Source organism: Oryctolagus cuniculus, chromosome 2 (assembly GCF_051225735.1).
Source record: "Oryctolagus cuniculus isolate XC-2025 breed Fujian yellow rabbit chromosome 2, ASM5122573v1, whole genome shotgun sequence".
Lineage (NCBI taxonomy): Eukaryota > Metazoa > Chordata > Mammalia > Lagomorpha > Leporidae > Oryctolagus > Oryctolagus cuniculus.
The window spans coordinates 158,028,019-158,049,603 of NC_142868.1; the positions used below are offsets into that span (position 1 = coordinate 158,028,019).

Here is a 21,585-nt window from a genome sequence, read left to right on the forward strand (position 1 = left end):
CTCTGGAGTGCCTTGCTTGCCTGTTTTGTGCTCAGATTTCTAAGCTGATTTCCAGCTATTTTCACAGTGAGCAATCCGTAGGGTCAGGGAAGGCAGAACCACATACCCTTTTTGAGCTTTTCATCACATTGATATCCTATGATCAAGAGAAATGCCTCTAGACTCTATGGAATATCATAGAGAGTTATTTTCTTCTTATTCCCTATTATTTAGGAGTATGTTGATCCAGAATGGCTTCATATAAATCTCTAAATTATGTTGATTGTCTTATTTTACAACTAACCTTTTCCTTCTGATCACCTGCTACGTATTACATTCAGAATTCTGGGTAGGGAAACAAACACTGTTGTACTTAAAGGTGTGCAGTAAGTAGCAGATACGGTGTGCTGGATTAAATTAGTAAAATGGATATTGCATCATGTTAACTCAAAAGCTGGCGTGATGTCTGCTTGCATTGATAATTTTGCTTATATATTTGACTTATCTCTAATTAGATAATTTCCATTTCTTTAATTCACAGGTGTTTAATAAAAATTGGTGTTTTGTTTTATTCTTTCCCAACCAGATGTTAAATCCTGTCTGCCATTGGAAAGAATCATAGTGTAGATTTACATGAACTACCAAATTGACTTTTGTCTTGGTCCCACTTTAGCTTTGACTGGTTCTATAGCCTGTATTTTTAGTGGAAATTTTCTGTGCACTTTACTTCTTCGAATCAGCATAGAGCCAGCTTGTCTCTGCTAACATAACAAAACATGAGGTCACCTAGAGGGCCTATATTGAAATATATCTTTCACTTTATCGTTATAAACTCCAAAATCTTCTTCTGCAGCTTCATTTCATTGTATTGCCTTTGATTTATGTTCATGCATTGAAATCCTGGTTGGAATGGTGACTAGAAATAGTACATGAAGCTGTACCCAGTAGTTTACATTTTGGTATAAATTGATTCCAGATCCATTCTTAAAAGATTGTTTTAGAATATGAAGATGATGCATATGTAAATTTGTAAGCATGTAAGGGCATTTTTTCTGTTAAGGGTGTGTGTTAGTGTGTTGAGGAGAACTAGGAAGGAATATTTACAGCACAAAAAAGTAGGAACTTGAAAAACACACACTTGCTCCTAACAGTTTATTAGGAATTGACATTTATATGAATTTTGTTAGACTGTTCACTTCCTGATTACTTATCTAACAAATTCACACAATAAATATCTGAGATTATGCTAAGAACTATATATATATATATATATAAATTCTTTATTTTCTGTATTTATTCAACAACTATTTTTGAGCAAGGCACAGTTTCCTTTTTATTATTTATTTATTTTGAAAGGCAGAGGCAGAGAGAGAGAAGTCTTCCATGCACTCGTTCACTCTGCAGATGGTCACAATGGCTGGAGCTGGGCTGATCCGAAGCCAACAGCCAGGAACTTCCTCCAGTTCTCACACCTGGGTGCGGGGGCCCAAGGACTTGGGCCATCTTCTGCTTTCCCAGGCCATAGCAGGGAGCTAGGCAGAAATGGAGCAGCCAGGACTTGAACCAGCACACATATGGATGGCCAGCAATGCAGGCAGTGGCTTCACCTACTATGCCACAGGACCGGCCCCAAGGCACAGTTTTAAAGGATGCACAGATATGATACATCTTCAGGTTTAGTATTTGACTGACATATAAATAATAAAAAAATGAATGAAGCTATAAGGTCTATATGAGAAGCAGACATTGCATTATGTACTAGTGTAGAAGGGACATATGTTTGTTCTATGAGGCTGAAGACAGGCATATTGATAAGAAAAAAATTGTGAGATAGTGAATTTAAAGTCTATTGTACATATTTTTAGAACTCATTTATTGAAGAATAGCCTTTAGTCCTTCCCTTTAAAAGTAATTTAAAAGATACAATTCTAAGAAAACAAAACAAAAATAAACATGATTACCTAGTATTTTGCTACTCAAAGTATGTTGCTAGGACAAGTAGCAAAGGTATCATCTTAGAGCTGTTAAGAAACACAATACTTTAATGCTGATTCCAGAGCAACCAACTAAGAATCTGCATGTTAACAAGACCTCTGATTGATTGTAGCACATCAAAGTTTGAGAAGCACTGGTGTAGCATGCAATACAAGGTAATTTCCAGAGCTTTGACAAATTGAGATTACCTTGCTTTCACTGCTTAGGAGTTGATCGAAGTTGGCAGACAGACTACCTTGAACAGTTAAAAAAAAAAAAAAAAAAGAAAGCAATTGACACATATCATGGCAGTGAGAAAGGACAGAGAAAATTTATATGAAAAAAAAAGCATCTTGGCCATTTTCTGTGTTCAATGAGTACAGTACACTACAGCCATCCCTGAGGGTCTCCCTGTATTATAGTGACATAGACTAATTATCATTTATAATAACGAAACCCATGTCATTATAAAAAATGTTAAATTATGTTCAGACCTTTGATTAAGAAGGCAGGGAAGTGAATAATGCATTTTAGAATGATCTTCAGCAAAAATTGGTTCATTTTACATTTTAATTGTTACTTGAAAAGTATGCTTCAATTCACATGTGCTCTAGGTATCAAAAAACTGGATTTTTCAAAAAAAATGTTTTTAGAAGAAGTTTGATATTTCAAAACAAGTAACCAAGGACATATTATGGGGATTGACATATATTACAGGAGAATAATTACACATATTATACAATGTAAAAAGCATGCACATATGTGTGTAGATTGGCATTAGGAGTTCTAGATGATGAGGGGCCAGTGCTATGCTGTAGCAGGTTAAGATGCCACCTGCAATGCTGGAATCCCATTTGAGTACCACTTTGAGTCTCGGCTGGTCTACTTCCAATCCAGCACCATGCTAACGTACTTGCGAAAGCCTGAGTGCCTGGGCCCCTGACACCTGCGTGGGAGACAGGATGAAATACTTCCTCCTGGCTTCAGCCTGTCCCTGGCTAGGCTATCTCGTCTGCTTGGGGAGTGCACTGGCAGTTGGAAGAGCAATCTCTCTCTCTCTTTCTCTCTCTCTCATTCTGCTTTTCAAATAAATAAAATAAATAAATAATCTTAAAAATAATTCTAGATGGTGAAAGTCATTCTCCTTGTTATATCCTAACTTCAGGGGTCACAAGACAAATGCTGTCCTGTCCAACTCAGAAGGCATCATTTCTGGAATAAAATAATTTGAAATACTTCTCTGGAGTTGTGTTGGGCCCCAGCTTGGGGAGTGACATGTCATATGTTCAGTGTTTACAGAAGTTAAAGGATTTAATCCCATCCTGTCCGTACTTTTATGGTTGACCTCTGTGGTTTGCACTTCGGTACAGAAGACTAGAGACTGCAGTGTCCTATTGCCCCCGACGTTTCTGCCTGGTGGCTAAACATCAAGGCATTTCTGTCTGCTGAGGTCACTCCACTGCTGACCAGGCTGTCTTTCCACAAAAGCAATGCAGCAGCATTTTCTAAAAATCCCTGGAGTGGTAGTCATCTGGGCCAACCCAGGCCTGGAAACAGGCTCATTTCCTGATCCCATTGTCCTTGTCTAAGCCTTTCCTACCTCCTTTTCCTTAGTCCTCCCGCCTCCTCAGCTTCCCAGGCTAACAGGGCCCTCAGCCTGTGCCCATTCCACAGAGCTGATCTGTAGAAACAAGCTGTAAAAGTCAGGTACACTTCCGGGAGATGTTAACTTACATACTCGTGGGAAAATAGTACTTTAGAGCTATTGTTTCTAATTATCTGGTGGTTTGGGAAAGTATACAACTTTACATAGAAAGGAAATAGTAAGGTTTTCAAAGTCGAAGTCTGTGTTAAATCCTAAGTAAAATTAGGAACCTTGGCCTTGTACTCATTCAGGAAATATCTGTGAAGTTGAGGAATTAATCTCTGTAAGAGATACTTCAAAAACAAAGAGACTTATGGGTGAGATACTCTCTTTTAAAAAACTCTTTTTCTCCATCCTTGAATCTCCCTATACTAGGTTGCCTTATATAAGAGGTCTTTAAAAAGTCCATAGGAATTGTGTATTATGAGAATATTATTTGCCAGTATCAACATATGTCTTGCACCAAGCTAAATTTATCGTTTAATTCTATTTTCTACAAACTTTTTGAAGTATCCTCATGATTTACTTATGAGTAATAATAACCAGTTAAAATGATGACATTTGAGTCAATAATTCTGACTATAAAATCATTTCTTCAAATAACTTATGCTAAAATATCCTGATTAAATAATTCTCTTCTCAGAAATACAAATCAGTTAGATTTTCCCAGTGTCCAATAGTCACACTTCAATGAGCCTCTTTTATAAGCTATAATAATAAATTTTAGTAATAGCTTCTGAGAGTTATATACAGGCATGAATTCCCAATTCTAATTGTCCACCCACCATGTTGATGCATTGGCATCGCAAATGTAAAGTGTTCATGAAAGAATTATGTATAATATTCACAAATCTTTTTCTTCTGGAGTGTTTTCTATATTTTCCAAATAGAGCTTTGTTCCTCATGGTAATTTAGAAGAGGCAAACAGGTAAATGCCTTTTTAAAATTAAAAATGCAATGTCAAATATTGTAACCAATGGATGAGTAAAGTAGTATAACCACCAAGTAATGGATAAACTAGTATTGTTGTATCATGTAGTATGTTCAAAGTATCCCACTTTGTCTCTAACAAATTACCAAAAATAGGGCAGCTTCATACAGGAATTTAACGTGGATTGGCAGGGGTGCCTTCCTTTGGCACTCTCTGGAGGAGACTCTATTACTTTGCTTTTGCAGATTCTGGACATTTTCTGCATTCCTCAGTAATGACACCTTTCTTGTACCATACAGACCTCTGCTTCTCTTGCTGCATCTCCCTCTCTGATTCTGACTGTCCTGTTTGCCTGTTTCACATATAAAGAATCCTTCTGATGCCAGGGGAGATCACCAGATAATCTGGGATAGCACCCTCCCAGCCCCGCCCGAATCAGGATTTCTAAAGGAATCACATCTGCATAGGTTTTGCTATGTAATTTAACATATTTTAAAATCCAGATATTAGGCAGGCACTGCGGCTCAATAGGCTAATCCTCTGCCTGCGGCGCCAGCACACCAGGTTCTAGTCCCGGTCGGGGCACCGGATTCTGTGCCAGTTGCCCCTCTTCCAGGCCAGCTCTCTGCTGTGGCCCGAAAAGGTAACAGAGGATGGCCCAAGTCCTTGGGCCCTACACCCGCATGGGAGACCAGGAGAAGCACCTGGCTCCTGGCTTCGAATCAGCACGGTGCGCCGGCCACAGCGGCATTGGAGGGTGAACCAACAGTAAAGGAAGACCTTTTTCCTTTTTTTTTTTTTTTTTTTTTTTTTTTTTTTTTTTTTTGACAGGCAGAGTGGACAGTGAGAGAGAGAGACAGAGAGAAAGGTCTTCCTTTGCTGTTGGTTCACCCTCCAATGGCCGCCGTGGCCAGCCCGCTGCAGCCGGCGCACCGCACTGATCCGATGGCAGGAGCCAGGTGCTTCTCCTGGTCTCCCATAGGGTGCAGGGCCCAAGTACTTGGGCCATCCTCCACTGCATTCCCAGGCCACAGCAGAGAGCTGGCCTGGAAGAGGGGCAACCGGGACAGAATCCGGCCCCCCGACTGGGACTAGAACCCGGTGTGCCAGCGCCGCAAGGCGGAGGATTAGCCTAGTGAGCCACGGCGCCAGGAAGACCTTTCTCTCTGTCTCTCTCTCTCACTGTCCACTCTGTCTGTCAAAAATAAATAAATAAATAAATCCACAGATTAGCATGCAGAAATCTTTAGGTACTCACTGTTTGTCCTCCTGCGTACTCTAAATCCTCAATCTCTACTTCCATCACTGCCTTCTCTAGGTTTAAGTAAAGTGAATTATCTATTGATTCACCACCATGCTTCTTGATTTGTCTTTGCTCTGCCATCTCTTATTTCTACCTGTCTAAAAATTTCCTATCTTTTGAGGCAAAAATCAGTTACATCTGCTTTTTTTAATATTTATTTTATTTATTTCAAAGACAGAGTTACAGAGAGAGGTAAAGACAAAGAGAGAGATCTTCCATCCACTGGTTCACTTCCCAGATAGCCTGAATGGCTGGAGCTGCACTAATCCAAAGCCAAGAGCCAGGAGCTTCTTCTTTTTTATTTATTTTTATTTATTTGAAAGACAGAGTTACAGAGAGGTAGAGGTAGAGACAGAGAGAGAGGTCTTCCATCCGCTGGTTCACTCCCCAGATGGCTGCAACAGCTAGAACTGCACCAATCCGAAGCCAGGAGCCAGGAGTTTCTTCCGGGTCTCCCACGTGGGTGCTGGGACCCAAGGACTTGGACCATCTTCTATTGCTATCCCAGGCCATTGCAGAGAGCTGAATCAGAAGTGGAGCAGCTGGGACTAGAACCGGCGCCCACATGAGATGCTGGTGCTTCAGGCCAGGGCTTTAACCCGCTGTGCCACAGCGCCGGCCCCAAGTTATGCTTCTACAGTTTCTCCCTGTTTCTCCTTCTAAGTTGTAATTTTGTCTTCCTCTGAACTTTCATAATACTTTACCCCTACTTCTCATGAGTGTCATGCACAAATAATACAGAGTGGAAAACAATGTGTCTTCCTCCTTTCTAGACCATGGCATCCTCAAGGGCATATTCTGCATCTCATTTATTGTGATACATCATACTCACCCCCACCCTATTCCCACCTCCCTGCACATATCACTGTCTACTGTGGGTGCTCACTAAACATTCGTTGAAAGGATTAATAAATTTTTGGAAATGAGAGTCACTTTGGCAGTCATAAGACTCAAGGGGGACATGCACTCAGGTCCTCTAAATCATTTCTTACTTTGCAGCATGGACCAGTCCATGCTTGAAATGTAGGCTGTTTACTTTTTCCATGTACATTGATTTTTGAAAATGATAAGAAAAACTTAGGACTCAGAAAAGAGGAAACAAAATTTCCACACCCCTATAATTATACATGACAATGTTATGAAAGTCGAGAAATTCAATTTTTAAAAAGCCAAGAAAGGTGTTTTTAAGTATTCATTTTACTTAGTTATTCCAGAATATTTAATTGGTAGAAATTACCAGTTACCTGTTGCCCACTTTTCTTCTGAGGTCTTAAAATTGAGTTTCATGTCTTGACTCTACAGATTTGACAGATGTTACCACCCTCTTCAATCACTGTGAAAAATGTGTATCCCTAGCTATAAGAAATCGAAAGGTGCGAAGAAGATTGGAAAAAAATGATCATTTTCTCTCCTTTCCCCTGGTGTTTTCATGTTACCCAGGAGTGTTTCATTCTTTTGAGTTGGATGAAATTATGAGAACTACACCTAAATATGTCGATATTTCATTCTCTTGCAACATTGAATGTGAGGCACTGGTGTGGCAGAATCCTGTTTCTTACACATCAATGATTTCTTTTTCCATGGTGCTGTGAGCAAAGTGAAAGAAAACTGCTAACCTGTTTATTAACTTCTAGAAATCCACTCTCCCCTTTTGCCTTACACAAAGCAGAGTACTTTGTGGTTTGCCCATATCATCACATAATTATTTTGAATGATGGTGGATGAGCGAGACTTGCAGAGGGAGTCTATTTAAGAGCCGAGGATGCCTCTGGGCCTTTAGCTGATCATGAGCGCTCTCTCTGTTTTCTTGAAGTAACTCCCATAGATGTGATGATTTGACGTGATTTGAGGTCCCCAATTGTAGGTTATGATCATAAGCTCTCTGAGTTATTTGCATGTTTTCCAACAACTGTTACTAACGCAGATTCAATATACTCTAACCCTTAAGAGTCTAAGTGTGTTGTATGCAATAAATGATTGTGTATATTCTGTTATTGTAATCTGTGTCCATGATAACTGTGTTTTGAAACTATTCCTTTAATGCCTTGCATTGATCATATTCCTCCAAACAAAACAGTAAGGGGAAAAAACAAAAACCTCTTGCTTATGTTCCACGTTGATTGTGCCCGCACATAGTATGTCGAACTGTTGGGTTCCACAATAAGAAAGCATGCCAGAGAGGCCTGGACTCCTCTCCTCAATCATCATCATATTGGAGATAAAGCCTAGGTCCTGAGCCCTCATAACATTAATGAGAAGAGCACCCTTACTTCATTACTACGTTTTGAGGGACTCCTGTTGCAAAAGGAAAGGCATTCCATTGTGATCCTAAGAGAGTGTTGTGTTGCTTGTAATTACTCAGCTGCTGTATTTGTTCCTGAGGATAGTTCATTCTAGGTACAGGGCAGGAAACTGCTATGGGAAAACAGTGGAAAAGAAAACAGTATCACCTTGGTTCTTTGTCTCACATGGAAGAAGATTTTCCAAGTGGACAAGGCAAAGAGAAAAGTGAGATTTAAAGGTTTAAAAGCAAGATTTATTAGAGTCAAAGACCTCCAGCCAGAGTGGCATGGAGGGGGCTACAAGAGAAACAAAGCCCAAAGGACCCCATGGCACTGGGGTTTTTAAGTACAATTTTGAAGGAAAAAAAAAAAAAAAAAAAAAAAAACTGAAAATCAGGTAGACATTCAGTTACCAGGCAGGGACAAAACCCATCTAAAGATCTGATTTACAATCCTTTGACCTTGCTCATGATAGAATCAAAAACCACCCAGAAAATGGGATAGGTAACTTGTTTTCACAATAAACCATGAGCTCAGATGCAGTCACAACTCTCTTGTTATTCTCAGTAAATCTGGAGATTCCTAAGGCAGGAGGGCAGTCATTTTGTTCTTGCTAAAGATAACTTTTCGGGGAAGTAAGCATTCTACACCCCAAATTCCACTGGGATCACCCTGAGTGCCTATTACCCCATCTGACTCCTCACAAAACTAATAATGTCCTCTGATGGGCATGTGACTTTCTAAGATTGCTATAAGGCAGCACATGTCACCACAGCCAATTCTTCTAAGAACTATTCAAAATATGCAAATGTAGCAGTCACTTGAGGGAAGTAAGGTTAGATACCCTAGCAGAAGTGTTTGGGGAAAAATTGATAACCTTTGGAATTTTTATCTACTATGGTAAGTACTTACCTAATATTTCTTCAAAGATTAATTTACTTGAAAAGCAGAGTGATAAAAGGAGAGGGAAAGAGAGAGAGAGAGAGAGGGAGACACACACACAGAGAAAGAGAGAGAGAGAATCTTTCATCCCCAAATGGTAGCAACAGCTGGGGCTGGGCTGGCTTGAACCCAGGAGCCAGGAACTCCATGCAGGTCTCCCGCATGGGTGGCAAGAACTCTAGTACTTGAGACATCATTGCTGCTTCCCAGGAGCGTTACCGGGGAGCTGGATCAGAATCAGATTAGCCAGGAATCGAATCAGCAGTCTCATACTGGATGAAGGCGTCCCAAGCAACAGCTTGGCCCACCAGGCCATAATTCCTGCCCACTACTTACCTATTCATTTTGTATTTATTTTCTAATTTTTTTGTAATTATGATTTTTAAATTTTAAAAGGCTTTTTAGGGCAGTTTTAGGTTCACAACAAAATTAAGAGGAAAATATAGATTCCCCATATGATCCTTGCCCAGATACCTGCGGAACTTCCGCATTTTGAGCACCCACCTTTAGAGTGGTAAATGTGCTACAGTAACTGAACCTACATTAATGCATCATGATCAAAGTCCATGGTTTACATCGGTGTTTATTTTTGATGCTGTATTTCTATGAGTTTGAACAAATATGTAATGGCATGTACTCATTATTATATAACCATACAAAGTATATTCATTCACTGCCCTAAAAATCCTCTTTGCTCTACTAATTCTTTTTAAGATTTATTTATTTACTTGAAAGGTTGAGTTACAGAGACAGAGAGGTTTACTCGTCAAATGGCCACAACAGCCAGGGCTGGGCCAGGCCGAAGCCAGGAGCTTCTTCTGGTTCTCCCACATGAATGCAGGGGTCCAAGAACCTAGGCCATGCTCCACTGCTTTCCCAGGCACATTAACAGGGAGCTGGACCAAATGTAGAGCAGCCGAGACTCGAACTAGTGCCCATATGGGATGGTGGTGTCACAGATGAAAGTTTTACCCATTACACCACAGTACTAACCCCACTGCTCTACCTATTAATCCCACATTACACCACCCTACCCCCAAAATACCTGGAAATGTGACATTTTTGCTGTTCCCATAGTTTTTCCTTTCCTGGGATGTTGTATGGTTGGAATAACAGAGATTGGTTTCTTTACCTTAGTAATATGCATTTAAAATTTCTCTATGTCTTTACATGGCTTAATTGCTCATTTATTTATAACTTGTTAAATAATATTTCATTGTCTGCATTTATAATCAGGTTTTCATTCACTTAATAAAGGACATCTTGGTTGCTTCCACACTTTGGTGATTATGAGTAAAGCTGCTAGAAACATCTCTGTGCGGGTTTTTGTGTAGACATAAATTTCCACCTCTTTTGGGTAAATTCCAAGGGGTATGATTGTCTGATGATATAAGGATATGTTTATTGGTATAATAAACTAGCAAAGTCTCTTCCAAAGTGTCTGTGCTAATTTTCTTTCCTAGCAGCAATGAGTGAGAATTCCTCTTGCGGCACATGCTTGTAGTATTTCCTCCTGTTCCATATTCGACCATTCTAGTAAGTTTGTCATCCTTTCTTGTTGTTTTAAATTAAATTTCCCTGATGCCATATGACATGGAGACCTTTTCATGTGCTCAGTTGTCATCTATATATCTTATTTTGTGTGTCTATTAACATCATTGCTCTATTTTTAAATTTAGTTGTTTTCTTACTGCTGAGTTCTAAGGGTTCTTTGTATATTTTGGACAGCAGCTCTTCATTGGATATGTCATTTGCAAGTATTTTTTTCTTTATGACTTGTCTCTAATTCTCTCAGGAATGTCTTTTACAAGACAGAAGGATGTTTTAAAATTTTAATGAAGTTCAACTTATCAATTATTTATTTTTTGGATCATGCCTTTGTTGCCAGACTTAAAATGCCAATGTCAAAACCACTAGGTTTTTTTCCTTATGTTATTTTCTAAGAGTCAGGTCACTATGCAACTGACAAAATATCAAACCATCTCTTGGTGAAAATGACTACTGCTTATTTTTCAATCATAGATTCATCTTCAACTAGTCTGTTCTTGCTGCAGATAAGATTTCTTGAGATACCCATTCCTAGTTTAGCTCCCACATTTTGACATCATTCAATCAGAAGAAGGTCCTGCTGTGTTAAGCCCTCCTCAGGATCATCCAATGTAAACCCAAACTCTGCAATAGAGTCCTTTCTTTCTAATCCCCTCTTACTGAGTCTCTTCATAATTCTCCAAAGTGTGTACTCTGTCTTGATGCAAAGCTTTAAAAAAAAAAAAAAAACACCTTGTTCAACTGAAGGTTTGTTCCTTGCAATACCTGGCTGTACAATATTGATAACAGTTTGTTAATTTACTATTCATTTTTCGACTTTCATTTTTGACTTTGCGGTTTGTTGGCTTTTTCACTACTATATCTGTCTCTGCAGTATCCTAAGTATCTGTATCTGCAGCATCCGTATCCGAAGTAGGCCTGGCATTTGTTAGACCCAAAATGGATGGTTGAATGGCTTATTTGAACTTTGTATATGAAAAGTTAATAAACCTTAAGGCATTGATTTTCAAATGTGGATCCTTGGCCCAGATTCCAAGGTTTTACTTGAGGGATTACAACTTCAACCACAAGTGCAAGTCATTATTTGCTTTTTTATATGTAAGTGGCACACAAGTCATTGAACTTGAATTTTCACAATAAATTAAGAGCTACCTATCTGCATGTTAAGAATCAAATAATCTTAGTATTCATAAGCTAAAAATACCATACAATTATACTTACTCAGGATTCAGTGTAAATACTATAAAGTGTGACTGCCATATTCAGCTGCCAGTGTTTCAAACCTCCTACTACAAATGCATATGAACAGAAAGTAGGAATTTCTACTTGATTTCTGTTAGGTATAGCTTTCAGTTGATGGTCAATTTTCTTTTCAAATTAATTGTGGAGCAGGAATTTGGCACAACAGTAAAGTCACTGCTTGGGACATCTACATTCCATATTGGATACCTGGATTTGAACACTGCCTCTTCTTCTGATCTAGCTTCCTGCTGATGTACACTGTCGAGAGGCAGCAGGTAATGGCTCAAGTAGTTGTAGCTGGATCCCTGCCACCCATGTGGGAGACCCAGACAGAGTTCCAGGTTCCTAGATTTGGCCTGACCCAGCCCTGCCTGTTGTGGGCATTTAGGGAGTAAACCAGTGGATGGAATCTCTCTCTTTCTCTCTCTCTCCCTCCCTCTGTCTCTGTATATCTGTTACTCTCCCAGTGCATTTCAAATAAATAAATATTAATTTAATTTTTTTAAGTTTGATTTCAACATTTACATTTCATTTATTTAGATCTCTTGGCCAACTCTGTTGTAAAGATTCATAATTGAATCAACTAACATTTGTAAATAATTAGAATCTCAGAAATATATATTTTACAGTTCAACTATTGACCATCCACACATCTTTTATTTCTTGCAACCCAAATTTATTTGTATGGTGATAATGCAGTGCATTGTAAATGCTTACAAGTGAATAGGAGGCTTAGAACATTTTTTATTTCATCTGTTTCGTCTAAGTGGGTCAAGAGCAAAATGAGTTTAAAATAAAATATCTAAGAGAACTCTGGTTTCTGAGCTTCTAAGCCTTTAGGCTTTGTGCTTTGTAATTCAGCCGTGAGTTTTGGTAATGTAGACATCTGAAAGCAGAAGACAAGTAGCATGTGTGCTGTCCCACGACTCGTGAAAAGGAAAGAGTCAACTCAGATGTGTGACCTCCCTTTATATTTCCCAGTCTAACAGCTACTTTGTTTATCTACCCAGATTTCAGCAGGAAAGAGGCCCTTTTTCAGTATGTACTGTTTTCATGACAGAATAGTCAAAACAGTTTTCTGATTACCAAGGCAATGGCAGATACTAACTCTTTCTCCATGAATTTCTCAGATTAGGAGATAATAGAACCATTTTGTGAGAGTCAAAGAAATTATTTGTTTCATAATAAAGACTTTCATTTAGGAGGAGTGTTTCACTCTTTAATATATATTTACCCAGTCATCTTATTTTGCAACAATTCAGCAGGGATGAATGTATAACTCTTTCATTTCTGAGTTCCTACATGGTTGTCTCTCAAAGGATCTGATTTTGAAACAAAACAAATAATAATAATCATGTTTGTTGCATCTTTCTTTTCATTCATAATGGTATGAAACTATAGCTTCTAATCAACTCAAACTGACATTTCTTCCTATATTATTAAATTGCAGTTGTTTTATATTTGTGAAATTACAGCTAAATACAAAAATTGATCAGACCTTCTTGACTGTGTCAAGGCCAATAAAGAAATAAAATAATAATTTCCATAAAATTCTAGCTTCTCTTCTCATCTCTGTCTCTTCCAAAAGTCACAGTTGCTATCTAGGAAAATAACTTAGTTTCATCTTGAAGAAATTCAGATACAGTGAACTTCTCCTGTTGCAGTAGAATGTTGACTTAAGGGGTTCACAATTTGACAAACCCTACAAGTACTATTACATCACATATTTCAAAGGTCATTAAAGGAGCCGTGGCTGGCGCCGCGGCTCACTAGGCTAATCCTCTGCCTGCAGCACCAGCACCCCGGGTTCTAGTCCTGGTTGAGGCACTGGATTCTGTCCTGGTTGCTCCTCTTCCAGTCCAGCTCTCTGCTGTGGCCCGGGAGTGCAGTGGAGGATGGGCCAGATCCTTGGGCCCTGCACCGGCATGGGAGACCAGGAGGAAGCACCTGGCTCCTGGCTTCGGATCAGCGCAGCGCGCTGGCAGTAGCAGCCATTTTGGGGGTGAACCAATGAAAAAAGGAAGACCTTTCTCTCTGTGTTTCTCTCTCACTGTCTAACTCTGCCTGTCCAAAAAAAATTAAAGGAGCCATAATACATTATGAGTTTCAGTCCATCCATAGATCCGTTAGTCAATACTACATGCTAATGTGGAGTATGGCTCCAAGCAGAGTTACCATGTGCTAGAAATGTAAATAAGATTTGTGAGACATAGCCTTCTTCTCCATTTGGATTTTCTTTCCTTTTTTTTTTTTTAAAAGATTTATTTATTTATTTGAAAGTCAGTGTTACACAGAGAGGAGAGGCAGAGAGAGAGAGAGGTCTTACATCCAATGGTTCACTCCCCAATTGGCCACAACAGCCGGAGCTGTGCCGATCCGAAGCCAAGAGCCAGGAACTTCCTACAGGTCTTCCATGCGGGTGCAGGGGCCCAAGGACTTGGGCCATCTTCCACTGCTTTCCCAGGCCATAGCAGAGAGCTGGATCAGAAGAAGAGCAGCCGGGACTAGAACCGGCGCCCATATGGGATGCTGGCAATTCAGGTCAGGGCATTAACCTGCTGTGCCACAGCGCCGGCTCCTCCATTTGGGAATTTTCAAAATAGGAAAGCAAAAATAGCATATAGATGAATGTTATATACCAAAATACAGTAATTGTTTTAAATATGTATGCCTATTTGAAAGGCAGAGAGAGAGAGAGAGAGAGAGAGAGAGATCTTCCATCTACTGACTCTCTCCCCAAATGCTCAAACAGCCAAGGCTGGGCTTGGAACTCCAACTGGGTCTCCTACATAGGTGGCAAGGACTCAGTATTTGGGCCATCATCCACTGCCTTCCCAGGCATGTTAGCAGGAAGCTGGAACAGAAGCAGAGTAGCTGGGACCCAAACTGGCACTCCAATATGGGATGATTAACCTGCTGTGCTTCCACAGCCACACCCCCAAAATAAAATAATTAATGCAGTCTCTAAACTTTATAAAATCTTTAAAACAGTAGTTCTAAAAGTATGATCCAGTTAGCCTTGGTAGCTAAGAATAGGAGCTGAGTAGAACTTGTAATTTCATTTCAATTAGGTCAAAACTATTTTCATAAAGAATAGTAAATTTTAGTTTTACTTTCATTATTTTTTAAAGATTTATTTATTAATTTGAAAGTCAGAAGTACACAGAAAGAAGAGAGGCGGGGACAGAGAGAGAGGTCTTCCATCTGCTGGTTCACTCCCCAGTTGGCCACAACAGCCAGAGCTGTGTCAGTCTGAAGCCAGGAGCCAGGAGCTTCTTTCAGGTCTCCCACGTGGATGCAGGGACCCAAGGACTTGGGCCATCTTCTACTGCTTTCCCCAGCCATAGCAGAGATCTGGATCAGAAGTGGAGCAGCTGGGACTAGAACCAATGCCCATATGGGATGCCAGCGTTTCAGGCCAGGGCATTAACCCGCTGCACCACAGTGCCAGCCCCTACTTTAATTCTTTGTTGAGGGTACAGTGTGGTTCTCCAGAGACTGTGTGACATTACAGAAGGTTGCAGAAACAGATACCAGCATCCAGATGTCTTCTATAAAATAAGAGATTTATAAGACTTGAAAAGATGTTAAACAATGCTATTCTCTTTGCGAGTTTATGTTTTTAGGGGCCCACATTGTGGCATGTCCGGGTAAGCTGCTGGTTCCAATGCTGTCAGGCCATATTGGAGTGGCAGTTCAAGTTGCAGCTGTTCTGCTTCCTATCCAGTTTCCTGCTAATGCACTTGAGAAGGCAGTGGTTGGTGCCCCAGGTACACAGGTCCTTACCATCCGTGTAGAAGATCAGGATGGAGGTCCTGCCTGGCCCAGCCCTGACTGCTGCAGCCATTTGTAGAGTGAACCAGTAAATGGAAGTTCAGTGTGTTTCTGTGTTTCCCTCTCTCTCTCTCTGTTACTCTTTCATGTATATTAATTGATAGAAAGATAAATAAAACATTTATGAAAAACAGTTTTTAAATAGTTATTTAAAAATTTTATGTATGCTACCATTAATGGATTTATTATTGTATTTCCAAATGAGTTATTAACTACTTTTTCATTTAGTTTCCTTCTTTTTAAAAAAAGATTTATTTATTTATTTGAAAGGCAGAGTTATGGAGAGAGATGGAGAGATAGAGAGATATTCCATCTGCTAGTTCACTCCTCAAATGACCACAATGGCCAAAACTAGGCAAGGCCAATGGCAGGAGCCAGGAGCTTCATCCAGTTAGATGCAAGGACCCAAATACTTGGGCCATCTTCCGTTGCTTTCCGAGGCACGTTAGCAGAGAGCAGGATCTAAAATGGAGCAGCTGGGACACAATCCCACACCATATGGGATGTGGGCATTGCAGATGATGTCTTAACCTGCTGCACCACAACATCAGCCACTTATTTAATTTCTAATAGACTGGGTACCATATATAACCTATATAAACAGTCTATCTTTAGGAGTCTTTAACAGTTTTAAAGTCCAAAAATTTTTGAGCAGTGCTACTTTGGAGAAATGCTTGATTATTTATGATGAACATACATATCCTGTGTCTTATAGGGTCTGAACATAATATTACATCATTTAGATCCAAGTAGCACGTTATTAAGTAAACATCCTTTTAAGTTGCTCACAATTTGTGATACCATATCTTATTCTTTCATGGTAGTGGTTTCTAGAATATCATACATTTTCTTCTCAGAGATGGACATCTGATTATTCCACTAATGAAGCATACTTCCTCAGGTCATGGAGTAATTCTGTACTATAATTTGTTGCATGTTGGTTATGTCCCAATCAGATGTTAAGAGTATTGTAAGTGACACATTACCAAATAATGGCTTAACTTCTAGAGTGAGTGAATAATTAAGTTTATTGTTTGTTTTAAATAACAATCAGTATAGATTCAAAAGTAGTCTCTAATAGTATCACTCTCACTTTCATTACAGTATACTTCTTTGTGTGAAATGATGAGTTGTAGTCAGCTTGCCTGGGATGTGCCCGGCATTATGTTGTGCTACAGAACTTCATTTGTCTTGCCTATCACTGTAGAAGTAAAGTTGAATATCGCTAAAGCAATTAGTATAGCATTTTTAGAAGTGACTAAATTCAATGCACACTAATGACTATTGTTTTTAATAGATCTAACTAGAGTTCTAGTACAATTGACAACTGAAATACAGCCTACCATTTTGAAAGGGTGCAAGCAAAATCTAGTACATTTCAAAATAAAAATCACATCTTTCCCAAGCTTAGCATTAAACTGTACATTTAAAATTTGCAAAGAAAGCAAAATTTAAGAACTATTTACCAAGTCAAAGCCTTTGATCTTCATTATACACATAATACTAATTGCTTCCATAGGAGTTAATCACATTAAAAGGAAATTATATAGAATCAGAATTGAAATAGTCTATGCAATACGTAGAAGTAACTTCTTCATGTTAATAGTGAATAATGATTGCTACTACTTATTGTTCACAAAGTATTTTCCAGTATGCTCATTAATACTTCTTGAAACTTTCTTAAAAGGATATTGCCATTATTCTAGTTTATGGATGAAGAATTGAGTTTACAGGGGTTGAGCTGTGTAGCTAATGAAAGCTCCGACCTTATGTCAGATCTGTGTGATTTTACTGCACATGTTCTCCCCACTAATTTACTGTCGACCCTTTAGTCACATTTTACATGTATTTTGATTAGCAAAATAGGTTCAGTCTTTTCATCTCACAGAAAAGGGCACCTCAACACAGGCAGATTAAATAGTATGTACATAGTCGCGAAATGAGAAGCAAAATCTCTATGACCTCATTGTTTTCCTTAGGTGAATGTTTGGAACTCAGTGCAAGGTACAAGTCTAAAAGTCATCCTTCTTCTCTGTAATTTCAGAATGCCTATTATGTACTACAACTTCTGTGACATTTATAGTACATGGTTTTAGAATATGAGTGAGTGTATGTGTTCTTGGAGAAGGATTGTGTCTTACAGTTGTTTTCTGTTCCCCATAATTCTTTATATCTAGTTCAGCTGCACTATGTATTAGTTGAATGACAGGATGGCTAAGTAACTGAATGGTCTTGTATGTGCTTTTCTACAGGCAGGTTTTAGAGGCTACCAGGAGCCGCCAGGGAGAAGGGGAAGCAGCCCTCCTCCTCCTGCCCCTGGCTTCAGTGCGAGTCCTCTGGTGTCACTTGTTTTGCATATTGGTCTAATCATGATTTTCTTAGCAAAAATTTTATCTGCCACTGGCAAAGTTGTTTGTTTCTTTTTTCAAACACATCTAATTTGTTCTCTTTCAAAACTTGCTTTCTCAATTCCTTAATTAACTACTATAATTTAGCTACATCTCTTGATTTTCCTGGAACTGTGGTTACAAAGTGACTCAAAATACGTGACTTCTGATTCTGAATTTTTTCACTTAATAACCACATTTCTCTACTTGAAATTCTTTAGCTTTCAGGTTATAGGTATGATATATTTTCTTTGTGTTTCTCACCAGGTTTTCATAAGAATAAAATGAGATAGTGTACATTAAAATGCATGAATTGATAAGGATTGATATGTTGTGATATAATTCATTAGCAGTAGTTATTTTTACATTTTCATTGTTTCTACACTGGGGCCATACATGTGCTATATTCTCCGCAGTTGATTTCTTTCTTTGTTTCTTTTAGGATTTATTTTATTTATTTGAAAGGCAGAGTTAAAGAGAGGCGGAGAGATAGAGAGAGGTTTTCTGTCTGATACTTCACTCCCCAAATGGCCACTACAGCCAAAGCCAGGCGCTACAAGTTTCACCAGGATCTTCTACATGTGTGCAGGGACAAAGAACGTGGGCTTTCTTCCACTGCTTTCCCAGGTGCATTAGTAGGGAGCTGGATTGGAAGTGGAGTAGCCTGGACCTGAACTGGCACCTGTATGGGATGCCAGCACTGTGGGTGGCAGCTTAAGCTGCTGTACCACAGCACCAACCCCTACAGTTGATTACTAATGATGTTCACTAATCCTAATGTAAAATTCATAAATGATGCTTCTTTTTGATATAGAGATATTTTCTGATTCTCCTATGTCCAAAAGTCATAATCAAAAAGATTCAGAGATCTGATTCACAGAAAGCTTAAGAATTGTACCCCCGAGGCCTAAAAGAAGATCAGCAAAAATTAAAATGTATATCTCCTATATACATCTAATACATACCTTTATATACATATTTATATATTTTTTATATAATACATATATATTTTAAATATATATATATATAAAAGTGTGTATTGCCCCCAAAAAATCTCCAAAAACATGAATGATCCTTAACTAGGTGGCCTACCAGATAGTTGTTGAAGGGAAACATTTTTACCCAAACATAAAACCAGTGAATGGGCTTGAGTATCACACTGACACAGTCATTTATTCTTTATTTGCTTAACAAGCATTTATTGACTGTCTGATATACCCAACCCCTGTAGTAGAGGTTAAGTTTCCCAAGATGAAGTGGAGGGAGGCTCATCCCATTGGGTTGCTAATAATTTAGGAAGAACAAAAAGAAAGATGTAAATGATAGCAAATGTAGAGCCATTTGATAAGTGCTAAATATAGTATTATTACAAAGCACCATGGGAACACAGTGAAAATCATGAGTAAGTCTGCCTAGGAGATTTGGGAAGGATGCAAGAAAGAATAGCGTTTGAGCTTGGTACAACGCAACGTGTAGGAGTGTACCAGAACTTTTTTTAAATGGGAAAAGGGCATCCCCAGATAGGAAAGACAACATGTTCACACCAGTGAAGATGTAATAGAACAGAGTATACTGGAGACAATGTGAGAATGAGAACAAGTCTTTTGAAAAGTAGTTTGGCAAATTATTTCAAGATCTATAAAAACACTTAAATCTTTAGTAATCTCACTTGTGGAAATTTGTTATAGGAAAAAAATACAGTTGAAGGAAAGCATTATTTATAATACAAATACAAAACAGAAATGCCGCCCTTGTAAAAAATACAGAATATTTATATAAATTATAACTCATCAGTTTGATTATTATATCGACTTCTAAATCAAGAAGGAAAATGTATGTTCCATCATATTCACTTACTTGACAAAATAAAACTGGGTGTTTATAATTATAACTATTTACAATTATATAAATATATAGATAATATACAGTAGATAATATAGAGAAGAATTTTAGGTGAAAAAACAGTATCAGCAAAATCAATAACAAAATATTTTGTCTCAGTGATGGAATGATGAGCGATTTTTTAAATATATACATTTACTTTGTTGTCATGTCATTTACTAATTCAGTTAATTCTTTTTGATTATTTTATGTGTGCTAGAAACATTAGTAGACCCTCCAGTTGAAAAAATAATTTATCAGCCGGCACTGCAGCTCACTTGGCTAATCCTCCGCCTGCGGCGCCAGCACCCTGGGTTCTAGTCCCAGTTGGGGCACCGGTCCTGTCCTGGTTGCTCCTCCTTCAGTCCAGCTCTCTGCTGTGGAGTGCAGTGGAGGATGGCACAAGTGCTTGGGCCCTGCACCCTCATGGGAGACCAGGAGGAAGCGCCTGGCTCCTGGCTTTGGATTGGTGCAGCGCCGGCCATAGCGCACTGGCCATAGTGGCCATTTGGAGGGTGAACCAACGGAAAGAGGACCTTTCTCTCTCTGTCTCTCTCTCTCTCTCTCACTGTCTAACTCTGCCTGTCAAACAAAATAATAATAATTTATCATTTATATTGTTTTAAATGTTTTTATATGAAAGCACTTTTAAGCTCTCATATTTACCAAAATAATTACTGTCTTTTAAGACTCAATTTGAAATTCAGCTTATTCCACAGAGTATTTTCAGAGTCCAACCATCCCATCATTCCTAACCTCTTTCAATATTTAAAAACCTTGTTTACCCTACATGAAAGGCATTGTGTTTAGTAACTGAATCACATGATATAACATATCCAGGCTGCTGTCACACGGCTCAGAGTAATGTGCACAGCAGAGTGTGGTTCTCAAAGTAAGGTCCAAAGCAACCTACATCAGTTACCTTGAGTATGCGGTCAGCATGCAGTTTTCATTCCATTCCTTAGAAACTATAATCCCCTAGGTCAGGATAAGCATCCTAATTCCTAGGCACCTTAAATTTTGAAAGCCAGTGCTATATAATATTGAAACCATAGGAAATAAGTGAATGTATCTGCCTGCTGGAATTTTCTTGTGAAATGTTGTATTTATATGAAACTCTTGTTCACGGATTTTCTTATATGTAATTACTCAATCCAAGTTGAGCTTTGTTTACAACTCAGATTTCACAGTTTTGTTAATGGGCAGTATCCACTCCTGCTCCTGAGTTTTGCATGTACATTTGCTTGTGGTCGTGCACGTGGATATGGGATCACTGGTGGCCTTCTGTGTAGAGTTAATGTCTAGGTAATTCTTGCTGCTTAAAATATAATTGTGAGGTCCATTATGAAGAGGGAAGGCGTGGAGAAGTGGACTCAAAATGATAATATCTAATTAGCTGCACTCACTGACAGAAGTTTTCCATATTGTTTATTAATGCACCTGTATTACATGGAAGAGTTTGTGTTCTTTTCTTCCTCCCTTCCTCTTCCTTCCTTTCTTCTTTTTTCCATCTTTCCTTTTAAGGAAATTGACCATAGATTATGAACATTTTGATTAATACTTTTCATCCATCAGCCACAAAAAATATTTGGTCACTGACTTCTGTTTAGTAAAAGGCATTGTCCTCTTCATAATAT

General features: G+C 38.7%; 1 protein-coding gene across 29 annotated transcripts in view; it reads left to right on the forward strand.

Annotated features, from left to right (window-relative positions):
• Window positions 1-21,585, forward strand: part of NRXN1 (neurexin 1) — a 1,235,416-nt gene that overhangs the window by 1,146,078 nt on the left and 67,753 nt on the right. The window lies entirely within an intron of this gene.